Here is a 14,231-nt window from a genome sequence, read left to right on the forward strand (position 1 = left end):
GAGCGCAAAGGTGCGGTAACACGAGGAGCCTGAAGTTCTCATAAACTGTGCCCCGCACCGTTAGGTTGACCACGCAGCTCCCTAGCACGGTAACAGATCGGGACCTCGGCACCATCGAAATTGTCTGTCTGACAGTCCATACTCGGAGACCGCACCGTTTCACGGTGTCAGGGTGAATGAAACTCTTAGTGCTCCCGCTGTCAAACAAACAATGAATTAGGCGTCCATTTACCTCAATGCCCATCAAGGACTTGTCGAGTCTGTGAGGCTTGGCCTGGTCCAGGATAATCAACGCCACCGTTGGGTCTTGAGTGCAACTGCAGGCAGCTGAGATGGTTGATGATGATGACCCCTGCTGGTCGTCTGCGGTCAGTGCCGACCAAAATGGCTGCGCCCATGGATCGCACGTGGTCGGTGGCGCTAAAAGTGGCGGCCCCTGCAGGTCACTCGTGTCTTGCATCTTCGTCGTCAGGAATGGCGGCGCTCTGGAATCGCACGTGGTGGAAGACTTCGAAAAAGCTGGAGACAAGGAGACAGGCTCTGGAGAATCACACGCCGCGCTGCTATGCTTGGAGGGTGGTTTGGCCCTGCAGACTTTGGCATAGTGCCCTTTCTTCCCACACACGGAGCAAAATACCGTTCTGGGTGGACATCGCTGCCGAGGGTGTTTCGCCAACCCACAGAAATAGCACCGGGGGCCTCCTGAAGCTGCCGCCGTCGTCAGGTCCGAGGTTGAATGCACAATCGCGCTGTTTTTCGGAGCCGCTGGGTAGAATTGAGTCGGTGGCTGTACTTGCCACGATGTTCCCACGTGGTCGGTGGGGTAAGTTTCAAGACTTCTGGAGGCCGTTTCCATCGTGTCAGCCAGTTCCACTGTCTTAGCGAGGTCTAGGTTACCTTGCTCTAACAGCCGCAGGCGAATATAAGATGAGCCGATTCCCGCCACGAACGCATCTCGGATCAAGTCGTTAGTATACTGGGCCGCCGACACTGGCTTGCAGTTGCAGGCTCTGGCTAGCTGCTGAAGTTTGCGCAGGTACTGTCCTGTCGTTTCGCCGGGCTGCCGCCGTCGAGTGGCTAGAAGGTGTCGAGCATGGATCTCGTTTGGCGGTTTGTTGTACAGTTTCTTAAGTAGTTCGATGGCCCCTTTGTAGTCTTGGGCATCGCGGATTGATGAGTATACAGTGTCGCTTACCCTTGCGTGGAGGACCCGCAGTCTATCGGCGTCATTTTGAATGGCTGTTGAGGCATCGATATGATCTTGAAAACACTTCAACAAATGGTCGAAAGTGTTCGACGCTCCCGCTGCACATGGATCTAAGGTAAGCCGATCGGGTTTCAGCATTTCCTCCATGGTCTTTTTTTTTTACCAAATTTGTTGGTAATAAAATTGATGCGCGATTAAATCACTCGGGAGGCTAGATTGTACCCGGGAAATAAAGGCTTTTATTAATAACAAGAATGAAGCATACTATATACAATACAATCCCAGATTAAAGGGTCACCAGGCAGTGCAGTGACCTTTATACTCCTCCAGGTAGGCGGAGCCAACTGGAGTGTACCACAGAACAATATCAACAGGTAGAACACCCCAACCCTAACCCCAACAGTGACAACAGTAACATATATACAAATACCCATAGTGCTGACCATCTATGGTTCAGTACCCATCGTGGTAACCATCTATGGTTCACCACACTGAGTTTGACAGATTTTGATCTTCAAGGGAGTCAAGGGTTATGACGACAGATAGGAAAGTGGAGTTAAGGACACAATCAGTTTAGCCATGTTCCTGTTGAATGGTAGAGGAGGCTCGATGGACCAAATGGCCTGCTCCCGATTCTGTTTCTTCCAATCTCCTCATGCTCTTTATCTTGTTGTTTGTGAGTCTTTATTGAGTTAAATCCGGCTGCTGAATTTCATTAGACTACAATAGTGACGAGACTTCAAAAGCAATTCATTCGCTGTAAGTACTTTGTAATGTCTTGATGTTGTAAAAGGCCCTATATCAATTCAAGTTTTCTTTTCTTGATGGTGAATTTTTCCCTTCAAATATCTTTGCTCTTCTGAAAATTTGATTTGCAAAATCTCCAGTCAGTTACTTATGCATGACATACATTGCTGATCAGAATTACAATAATACACTTTTTGCCTGACTATATTTCTGTGAAGCACCTCTGGTTAGTATATTGTGGAGTAGACAGGAATCAAGGCAACTACTGCATGTTGAAAGGTTGGATTATACATAACTCAAGTAGAGGTTTCTTCAATCAGATGTATGAACTGGTATTGATTGTGGAAATACAAGTCAAACCAGATAAATTATATTCCTACCTCAAAGCACAGAACCACTGAAATTCAGGAAAATCCAAATAGAAGGGATCATGATTCTCAATTTCCCTGCATCCCTGCAGTCCTCTTGAGGCAGGCATCATGTAAACATTGTGATCCCTCCTCATTTTAATGATTTCAGTAGACAGTGGAGTGCAAAACATGCTTAACACCAGCTGCATGCTGAAAAGGGTGTCCAACAGTATATTTGGCTACAACACCTACCTGTCAGCCTGCAGCTTGTTTGCTCTGTTAAAGGAGAGCTGCATTCATTAAAGAGAAGTTGCTGCAGAGTGTCTGTGACAGACTTGCTGAGAAAAAAACAGAAGCACAGACCACAGAGGTAAGAGAGAGGGCTCCTGTGTTTATCATAGAATTCCTACAGTACAGAAGGAGGCCCATCGAGCCTGCACCAACACCAATCCCACCCAGGCCCTAAGCCTGTAACTCCATGGCCGTAATTCTCCCAAAAAGACTCGAAGTGTCGAATTCACACAAAAACTGGAGTAAATCAGCTGGATTTTCAAAATTAATCTCCCACACTTTGTGCACTGCAGAGAGCACTAGCGTGATTCACTCCAGAATTCAGGGGGCGGGGCCTATTCCCCACCTGGGAGGCCGGCAGCATAGCACTTAGCGAGCCACTGTGCATGTGCCGATCTGTCAGTGCTGAGATCGGCGCATGTGCAGTGGCCCCGCACTGCCAACCTCCTGATTGTTGACCACGTCCCCCGCAAAGCCGGCCCTCCTCCCGCCCCCACGGCCAGATCGCAGGCCTCCCCGACCCCAGCTTCCACCACTCCCAGAGCCCTGATATCCTACACCCCTCCTTACCCCCCCAGAACCTCCTCCCATCGACAGTCCTGACCCCCCCTCCATAGTCCCAACCCCCCCATGCAGTCCTGAACCCCTCAGCAAGCTGACCCCCTCCAACCCCACTAGCCAGCCCCAATTTTTGGCCTCCCTCCCTCTCCCATGGATCCGTATTCAGAGTGGCAGCGAGACTCCCACAATTACCCCACCAAGCCCCGCCCCATCAGGCCCCTCCTCTTTGGCCCCATAGGCTCTGCCTTCTTGGCACTGCCCAATGGACAATGCCAAGGTGGCCCTTGGGTATTGGCACTTCGCCCCTTGGACAGTGCCAAGGGCCCAAATTGGCACTGCCAAGGTGTCAATGCCCGGGGGCACTAATCTCCCCCCCCCCCCCCCCCACTGCCCGACCCTCTGGGGGGCCCCAATTGCCACCTTCTTCCAGTGGGATTGGGTCACTAGCTCCCCGAAAGTGGAGCTATAATAATCCCCACTGGAGTGAACTACTCTGGTGGGGGAGATGCGAGCTGGCCCAGAGACTTCAGTCCCAGGCCCGGTAATCACATTTAAAATATATGGTAATTAACATAATTTATGCACCTCCCACCAATTTCTGGCACGGATCCTTCTGCAGGGATCCAGAAGGCCCTCAAGGCACACTCCAAGAAGGGAATGGAAGTAGGTGACCAAGGAGGTGGTACCTACACCACATGAACTGCAGTGGCTCAAAAAGACAACCACCACTTTTTCAGGAGCAATTAATGATGGGCAATAAATGCTGGTCTTGCCAACAATGCTCACATCTCTATGACAGCAAGTGATACATGGATAGTGTGAGAAGATGGTGCTGAGGTGGAAGATCAGCTGTTTAAATTGCTGAGCAGGCTAGTGGGCTGAATAGCCTGCTCCTGCTCATATATTCACATGTTCCTGTGATCAAGATTGCTTTGGCCTGAGGTAGAAGAGGATTCATCAATGTATACCCTGCTGGTGATAATAGTATCTTGTAAAATTTGGACAAAACAGAACAATTACTAAAGGACACTGGAGGTTTTGAATTGGTTTGTTAGAGATAGGTGACCCTCTGGAGAGCTGGAAGTGAATTTTTCATTGTTTCTTTAATGCTTCAGAATTGCCAGAAGCGTGGTGTGAAGTAAAAGATTTTTGAAAAAGGTTATTTTGGTGTGTTAGCTAATTAATGCAGAAAGCTTTTTCTTTCATTGGACGCATTAATTGCCTGTTAAACAATGCTTCATCTGTGTTGATTATAATTTGCTTGTTGCAGTCAAGGCCTGAAAAAGTTGAAAGGGTTGTATAGAATTGGGATCTGCATGTGGTGAATGACTGGGCACTAGTGGCTGTCGTCAGAAAGGATAGTTTGTACTTGTGACTGGTCACAGTGTCTAACAAGGTCTTTGATGCCTTTATTGATCCCAACCCACCACACGTAACTTTGGGCTAACATTTCCATCATAGTGGGATGTGCCCATTGCAAATCTTGTAATAGCATTGACTGAGTGGGAACAGGAATGACCACCTTGTCTTCCCACAACAGTACTCCATCCTCACAACTCAGCTCATCCTTTCTGTTTTGGAAAGGTCAAAATTGTTCGGTCTTGTCATGATGCCAACCGTGAAAGACTGTTTGACTTTAAATAAGATAGGGTCCCTTTGAGTCCACAACTTGATTTGTCATGCTGATACTGGTAACATGTCTAGAAAGTTAAAAGTGAGCACAAATTCTTGGGACACTGGTGGCGGTGGAACACTTCACGGCAAAGGAAAGCAGCTTAAAGCATTTGCATTGGCAATGTGGATGCATGGCATATGTTGGAATGTGTAGTTATGTGTCATTGACAGTAGAGCCCAACGTTGGAGACTTGCTGAAGTGATGGGTGGAATGGTTTTGTCCTCTCTGAACAAACCTAAAAGTGGCTTATGGTCAGTAATTATCATAAAGTGACATCCATAAATACACTGATGAAACTTTTTCATCCCATGAATAATAGCCAAGCCTTTGTTTTTAATCTGAGAATGAGCCCTCTCAGTGTCTGTTAGTGTTCTTGAAGCGAAAGCAATAAGTCTCTCTATGCCATCCCCAAGTCTGTGGAACAGCACTGCTCCTATTCCATAGAGTGAGGAGTCACAGGTCGGCACTACTTCTTTCGCTGGATCAAAATGGGCTAAGAGGCCTGAAGATTGCAATGCCATTTTAACCTGCTCAAATGTTTCCTTTTGATGTTCACCTCAGTGCCACTTTTGGCACTTCCTGAGAAGCGCAGGTAAGGGTGCCAGCAACGTGGACATGTTGGGGATAAATTGTCAATAATAATTCACCAACCCGAAGAATGATTCTAGTTTTGATAGGTTTCTGGGGGCTGGTGCTCTCTCGATCCTTGGGTGTTGGTTGTTACAAATTCCCTTGATAGCTCATCTAACTCAATCTGCTGATAAGCATGACTCATTGAATTTCATACAAGTCAACCCTTCAACTACATTGGCATATGAATCTTTGATTTTCAGTACAGGGTATAATTTCCAGTTTAGCTGCTTGGTTGATGGTTAGCTTATAATCTCCACATATCCTGACAGTCCTGTCTGGCTTAACAACAGGGCAATGAGGGCAGCTCACTCAGAAAATGGCACAGGCTTAATTATTCCTAAGTTCTCCAGCCATTTGAGCTCAGCTTCTACTTTTTTGTGTAAAGCGTAGGGCACTGGACGAGCTCTGTAGAACTTGGGCGTTGACTTAGGGGTCAACATTGATTTGTGCCTTGATATCCTGTATCTTTCTCAGTTCATTCTGAAATACTTCTTGGTATTTCCTTAATATTCCATGAAAATTGCCTTAAATAATGCTGAAGATCTCTAACCAATTCAATTGGATCTGACAGAGCCAAATTCGGTCTGTAACATTTGGCCCTTGGCCCTTGACCACAATGATGGATAACTGGGCTGATTGATGTTGGTAGGTTACTGCTGCAGCTATGGTATCGAGTCACGGCTGTAGAGAAGGTGGACGCCGTGGAGGGATTGACTACGGAGTCTCTGTGGGTGGAGGTTAGGAACAGGAAGGGGTCGGTAACTTTGCTGGGTGTTTTCTATAGGCTGCCCAATAGTAACAGAGATGTTGAGGAGCAGATGGGGAAACAGATCCTGGAGAGATGTAGGAATAACAGAGTTGTCGTGATGGGAGATTTTAATTTCCCAAACATAGATTGGAATATCCCTAGGGCTAGGGGTTTGGATGGAGAGGAGTTTGTTAGGTGTGTCCAGGAGAGTTTCCTGACACAGTATGTGGATAAGCCTACTAGAGGAGAGGCTGTACTTGATCTGGTGCTGGCTAATGAACCTGGACAGGTGGAGGATCTCTCGGTGGGTGAGCATCTTGGGGATAGCGATCATAATTCTATCTCCTTCACGATAGCATTGGAAAGAGATAGGATCAGGCAGGCTAGGAAAGTGTTTCTCTGGAGTAAAGGGAAATACAGTGTCATCAGGGAGGAAATTAGACGAGTAAATTGGAAGGAGGCATTCTTGGGGAAAAGTACCGAAGGAAAGTGGAGGATTTTCAAGGAATGTTTGTCTGGAGCTCTGCATGACAACGTTCCGATGAGACAGGGGGGTGTTGGTAGGGTACGGGAACCGTGGTGCACGAAGGTTGTGATGAACCTGGTGAATAAGAAAAGAGAGGCGTACAGAAGGTTCAGAGAGCTAGGAGGTGTTAAGGATTTAGAGGAGTATACGGGATGTAGGAAGGAGCTTAAGAAGGAAATTAGGAGAGCGAGAAGGGGTCATGAGAAGACCTTGGCGGGTAAGATTAAGGAGAATCCCAAGGCTTTCTACAAATATGTCAAGAGTAAAAGGATGAGATGTGAAGGCATAGGACCCTTAAAAGGTGAAGGGGGAAAAGTTTGTGCGGAACCGTTAGAAATGGCGGAGGTGCTTAATGAATACTTTACCTCGGTATTCACGGTGGAAAGGGATCTGGGTGGTTGTACTGCTGGTTTGCGGTGGACAGAAAGGATCGAGCATGTGGACATAAAGAAAGAGGATGTGTTGGAACTATTGAATGGCATCAAGGTTGGTAAGTTGCCGGGACCGGATGGGATGTACCCCAGGTTACTGTGGGAGGCGAGGGAGGAGATTGCGGAGCCTTTGGCGATGATCTTTGCATCGTCGATGGAGACGGGAGAGGTTCCGGAGGATTGGAGGATTGCAGATGTGGTCCCTATATTCAAGAAAGGGAACAGGGACAGCCCGGGAAATTACCGACCGGTGAGTCTAACCTCAGTGGTTGGTAAGTTGATGGAGAGGATCCTGAGAGACAGGATTTATGATCATCTAGAGAAGTTTAGTATGATCAAAAGTAGTCAGCACGGCTTTGTCAAGGGCAGGTCGTGCCTTACGAGCCTGGTTGAGTTCTTTGAAAATGTGACCAAACACATTGACGAAGGAAGAGCGGTGGATGTGGTCTATATGGACTTCAGCAAGGCGTTCGATAAGGTCCCCCATGCAAGACTTCTTGAGAAAGTGAGAGGGCATGGGATCCAAGGGGCTGTTGCCTTGTGGATCCAGAACTGGCTTGCCTGCAGAAGGCAGAGAGTGGCTGTGGAGGGGTCTTTCTCTGCATGGAGGTCAGTGACCAGTGGAGTGCCCCAGGGATCTGTTCTGGGACCCTTGCTGTTTGTCATTTTCATAAATGACCTGGATGAGGAAGTGGAGGGATGGGTTGGTAAGTTTGCTGACGACACCAAGGTAGGTGGTGTTGTGGATAGTTTGGAGGGATGTCAGAAGTTGCAGCGAGACATAGATAGAATGCAAGACTGGGCGGAGAAGTGGCAGATGGACTTCAACCCGGATAAGTGTGTAGTGATCCATTTTGGCAGATCCAATGGGATGAAGCAGCAGTATAATATGAAGGGTACCATTCTTAGCAGTGTAGAGGATCAGAAGGACCTTGGGGTCCGGGTCCATAGGACTCTTAAATCGGCCTCGCAGGTGGAGGATGCGGTCAAGAAGGCATACGGCGTACTAGCCTTCATTAATCGAGGGATTGAGTTTAGGAGTCGGGAGATAATGCTGCAGCTTTATAGGACCCTGGTTAGACCCCACTTGGAGTACTGCGCGCAGTTCTGGTCACCTCATTACAGGAAAGATGTTGAAGCCATTGAAAGGGTGCAGAGGAGATTTACAAGGATGTTGCCTGGATTGGGGGGCATGCCTTATGAGGATAGGTTGAGGGAGCTTGGTCTCTTCTCCCTGGAGAGACGAAGGATGAGAGGTGACCTGATAGAGGTTTACAAGATGTTGAGAGGTCTGGATAGGGTAGACTCTCAGAGGCTATTTCCAAGGGCTGAAATGGTTGCGACGAGAGAACACAGGTTTAAGGTGCTGGGGGGTAGGTACAGAGGAGATGTCAGGGGTAAGTTTTTCACTCAGAGGGTGGTGGGTGAGTGGAATCGGCTGACGTCGGTGGTGGTGGAGGCAAACCCGTTGGGGTCTTTTAAGAGACTTCTGGATGAGTACATGGGATTTAATGGGATTGAGGGCTATAGATAGGCCTAGAGGTAGGGATATGATCAGCGCAACTTGTGGGCCGAAGGGCCTGTTTGTGCTGTGGCTTTCTATGTTCTATGTTCTATCTTCAAGGCTTCTCTAGTATACATGTTGTGCTTTTCAGTTCCAGGGGCTGGATCAATTCATCTGTTCTCCTCTAATGGTGGCAGAGGCTCCTGTATCCACCTCCATTCTTAGTGGCCAACCATTCACCATTAACATAATTACAATCGAGGCTGACTTGCTCACTTTAATATTGTTTAACCTGTAAACTTCAGATTCTTCTTCAGAGTCCTTTTCTAAATATATTTTATATTTATATATATGTGTATATATATATATATATATATATTTGTTGGCCTGTGGTAGGCTTTGCTTGGCTCTGCATTTAATTAAAATATGCCACCTTCTGTGACAGGCAAAACAAATTACACGTTTAAATTTACATCTTTCCTGGGGGTGCTGTCCCCCAAACCGATGCCGTTCTTCTAAGTTCTTGGTCTGCGACCTGATTTCTGTTTCTCTGTGCCCTGTTTTGCTCCCTGCTCTGAGGCTCATGACTTTCAGTGCCCTCACCCCTGGGGCCACGACTTCCCGAGGTTTCCCATCAAAGTTGGTTGAGCTCACCTACGCTTTGCAACTTTATTGCACCTTTTTCAGCACTTTCTGTAATCTGGACAATCTCTAACGCTCTAGTCAAGGTAATTTCTGTCTCTGCGAATAGTTTTTTTGGTATGGTGAGGTTCTTCACACCACAAACTAACCTATCTCTTAGCATATTGTTGAGTGTCAATCCAAATTCACATTGCTCAGCTAATTGCCTTAACCATGCCATGAACGCTGCTATCATCTCCCCTGGGTTCCTCATGGCTGAATTAAATTTTTATCGCTGCATTATCACTGATGGTTTTGGGTGATGGTATTTATGACCAGTGCAGTCAGCTGTTCGAATGTTTTTGTATCTGGGGCCTCTGGAGAAGTTAGACTATGAATCAGATTGCAAGTCTGAGCCCAGGGGGCTGTTAGAAGGATTACCTTCCACTTTTCTTCCTCTCTGCGATTTCATTGGCCCTAAAAATGATTGGAGACATTCCACATATTGGACCGACTGCTCTGTTTCAGAGCAACTGACGGCCAACATGGGAGATAAATGAACAGGAGTTTATTTGGGGAAAAATATTTGTACACCAGACAGAGATAAGAATGCGGCAGAACTCCATGGGCCCTATTTTGCCATTTTGATTCTAAGTGCTGGGCGGACTTGAATCTGGGAGTGTTTCAGATCAGACTTTTAGACCCGTTCTCAGACGTCCCATACACGCTCTGCCTGAAAAATTATCAGTGATTCCAAATCGTGCTGCAGAAGTCTGTGGGCGAAGCGTAACATGCCCGAAATCCTGCAACTCCGATTGGCGCCTCCAACTGCGCATGCGCAAAAAAAAAAATGATAGAATGCTGTTCCCCTGCCACATCCCTCCCGGGTCGAATAATGCCTTCCCCTGGCTCTCACAGACATTGCCCCACCCCCACAACATTACTCACCCCCTTATCCCCCCACCCGCCCACTACCCAAACCGATTGCGGGCCCCTCCCCCTTCCCCCCCCATCAATCTCAGGCAGAGTGGCAGCGGACCCCCCCTTCCCCCTCACTGATCACAGGCAGAGCAGCAGCAGACCCTTCTTCCCCCCCCCACCGATCTCAAGCAGAGAGCTGTCGGACCCACTTACTGGGGAAGTGCCGGTAAGGTTGGGCGTGCAGTCCATTAAGTCAGTTGAAATGCATGCAAATGCATTTAAATGGCCATCGCATCTGTTTCGGGCACGGTCCTGATCGTGGCCATTTTTGGGCCTTGGTAAAGGGGAACTAGCATGGAAGCAGGCATGGATCGCGCTACTCGCCTCATGCCTGACTTTACCAAGTTTTTGCGCCCGAAAATGGGTGCAACTTGATGGTAAAACTGGGCCCCATGATTCCCGGACTCCAACTGCCTGAAAGCCCATGGTCATGCTCTCACTTCGCATGCCTCGCCACGATTGGCCCAATGGGTCATGTGACCCCTCCGATAACTTGCCCCTTAAAGGGGCATGCTACCACAGTAGGTTTGTAAGTCTGAGCCCAGGGGGTTTTTAGGGCCTGTAACAAAAGTTGGATTTCTGTCACTGTTTCTGGCCACAATCCCTTGTTCTCAAATATGTTGTTGCTTGTTGTACATTTGGTCAAGGGGAAAAATCACAAAGTATGGGTTGGCTCATTTAGGTCGAGCACATTTCAGGTGCCTGATATGCTGAAGGTGAGGAAAAACAGAAAGTACGCTTACTGGATGTGGTTGGTCATTTTGATCAGTGCAGGCTGAGAAGGAACTTTCATGCTCTGTGCATCACTCTGCTGACTTATTTTCTACATGTTGAAAGAGTGCACAATCATTGTCTGAAATGCAAAATGCCACTCCAAAGCCAGACACTTATTGCTATCCAGATGGTTAATTTAATGGAAGTTCACAGAGGTGACACAACTACTTAACATGACTGCAGAAGACAGAGTTAAATCAATGGCATATGTTCTCACTCCAGGGGATCCTGGTACCGAAGCTCTCACAGCATGGCTTTGTTCTGGGAGTAGATGAAGGACTTCAAACAGGTTTCTGAGGCAAAAGCCCTGTTCCTGTGAAATTCACTTGACAGGCAGCTTTATAGCTGGGTCACTATCACAGCTTTTCATTGTCATTTAGTTATTCCTACACAGTTGGCATAATAATTGACTCAGTACGGTAGTGGCCAAAGTTATTATTTTGGAGCCCAAAGGAGTTCATCTATGCCGACGAATGCCAAAAAAACCCCTAAAAACTTTAATTTGGGTTCTTTATCCAAAATCCAGTGGAGAAAAATTTTGGGATACAGAATTGTGATTCAAGACCTGATATTTGAACATGATATTGTTTGATGGGCTGAATAGTTTACTTCTGTGGTATGCTATTCTGATTCTATGAAGTGTAGGATGTTTGGGAGGAACAGATCATGGACCTAAGATTCCCAAAGTTCTCCACCCATGCTTTTCCTCGTGGTATATCCAGTTCAATTGCATACTAATTGTCAGAGTTTGCATAACATTAGTCAAGACCATTGCATCGTGCCATTGGCAGAAAGGTAGGAGTATTGGAGTATAATCTGTATTATACTACAATATAACTCTTAACAGACTCAATCCCTATTGGATTTTTTGTTTGTCGAGCAGTTTCTCTGTTCTAAATTGCTAGCACCCATTGGGTAAATTTTGTTTAGTGCTCATGGTGCAGAACTTCATGCAACAGATTGCATGTACACACATTTTATAGTTTAGCAAGATCATTAATACTGTCAAAGTATTAACAGCTGCAACCTCTCTTCAAGTTATACATTATCTTGGTTTTATTGGTCTTCCAGCATCATTGCGTCAAAATTGTGTAATTCCCTACGCAATACCGTTGTGCAAATATCATTGCCGTAAGGACGACAGTTTTACTGAAATGATTCACAATCAGCTTCTTAAGATACCAGGGATGGGCAATAGGTGTGGCAATTGCCAGCACCATCCACAAATGGAGAAAGAATGAGGAAGATGAGGGTCCACTCCTTCCAAGGGTCTGCAGCCTTCAGAGTCCTGTCGTGATTTGTAGCCCTTTCATTGTGACTTCAATGAAAGGGAAAATACACTGAGGTACATAATGGGTGCCTGACTTGCTACTGACTGTGTTCTGCTCCCACTTATAGTTAAAATTAGCCTGCAAGCAATCTGCCTTACAATTCCTTTGTTGCTTTTGTATCATAATTTTCTGAACAAACTGAATACAAATAAACGAGCAAATAAATATTACCAGGTGGTGGAAGAAAATATATTATGATCTAATTTTTAACAGACTCAATCCCTATTGCCACCAAACCAAGAATCTTGTATGACAAAAAATATACATATTTTTGGGGAGCAGTGGGGAGGATTTCATAAAACATGGTCAAGAATGGATTCAAATATTGATCAATTTTACTGATCTATAAATAGATGCCAATTATATTTGCTCGACATATTTTATTGCTGAACTATTAAATTTCAACATCTCACATTTGATGCTAAAACTGTAGTTTTCAATTGTTCTCAAATGCATTTTATTCTGACTACTGGGAGTTAGACCAGCTGACTTCAATGATAACAGGACAGATAGTAGAATGCCTGAAAGCACACTTCATTCATTTTGGAGTTTCAGATATTGTGATGAGTGACACTGGCCTTCAGTTCATGAGTGAAGCCACTTCACAAAGGATTGGGAAATTCAAGACTCTTGGCAAATGTTCCGTTTTTTTTACCCAGAGTACTGACCCAGGCAAGAAAGGCAGTTTGCAGCCTACCTGCTCCACTGCTGGTTTTTCCTACAATAATTTTTAAAACTTTTAGAAGTGCAAAAAATAATGCTGGAGGCAAGTACCACACCATCACGCTGGTGGGTTGGGCTCTGAAAAAGTCCACCCATCTGCAATGCCAGCCTTCCAGAGATCAGGAAGTAAACTGAAAATAGAAACAGAGATTCCCCCACAGACAAAATCCCCCTCCACACCCACATGGGAGGGAAGGGAACCCCTTCCCCCTCATGCACACAGGGACCGACCCCCTGTGACACAGAGAAACCATCTCCCCTCCCCCCCCAGCCATGGACACAGGGAATATCCCCCATGGATTTCTCTTAAGGTGGCACCTGCTTGGCATTCCGCTTTGGCATTGCACCCTAGTGCCAGGGAGTAGTGCCTGGGCATTGCCAGGCATGTCCCTCTTCCCATGTGGGCTGTACTTGCCTGTGTGCCCCCAGTGGGTACCCTTTGCCAGGTTCACATTTGTCAAGGCATGCTGCAAACCTCGCTGATTCAATCTAATATCGGTGAGGGGGGAGATCGAATGTGGGGTTGTTGATACAGTGGGGAAGCCTGCTAATGATACTGAGATGTATTCAAATGCGTTTTCCCCCATTACATGATGAGAACCCCATGCTGTCACTGGTGGGGCAGAAACAATCACGTCACAAGATCTCGCTGATGTGAATCTTGTTTTTTTGCTCTTGTGGGATTTTGTGCTCTTTACAATGGTGGGGGCAGAAAATCAGGGCTGATATCTCTGGACTATCGCCAGTCAAATGAAAAGGCTGTTCCAGCAGAGAAAATCGCCAAAGGAATCATCAAGGAATCAATGTATACAAGGCAATTCTTGAGTGGAGAAACACACCCACTGAAGGCATGAAAGGTAGCCCAGTCCAAAGATTAATGTTGTGCTGATCTCTTCCAATAGCAAAAAGCTACTGAATCCAGAAATAGCAACAAGTATGAGTGAAAATATAAATGTGAAATGGCAGAAAGCCAAATTTCATTTTGACAAGATTGCTCTAGTTGAGCATTGGAGACCCCGTCAGGGTACAAACCTTCAATGCTCTCAACAGGAGTCAGCCCACATAACAAAACTTGAAACATGCATGGATCAATTGTTACCTTGATCATACAGGGTGGACATGAATGAC

The sequence above is a fragment of the Mustelus asterias genome, chromosome 17, assembly GCF_964213995.1.
Source record: "Mustelus asterias chromosome 17, sMusAst1.hap1.1, whole genome shotgun sequence".
Lineage (NCBI taxonomy): Eukaryota > Metazoa > Chordata > Chondrichthyes > Carcharhiniformes > Triakidae > Mustelus > Mustelus asterias.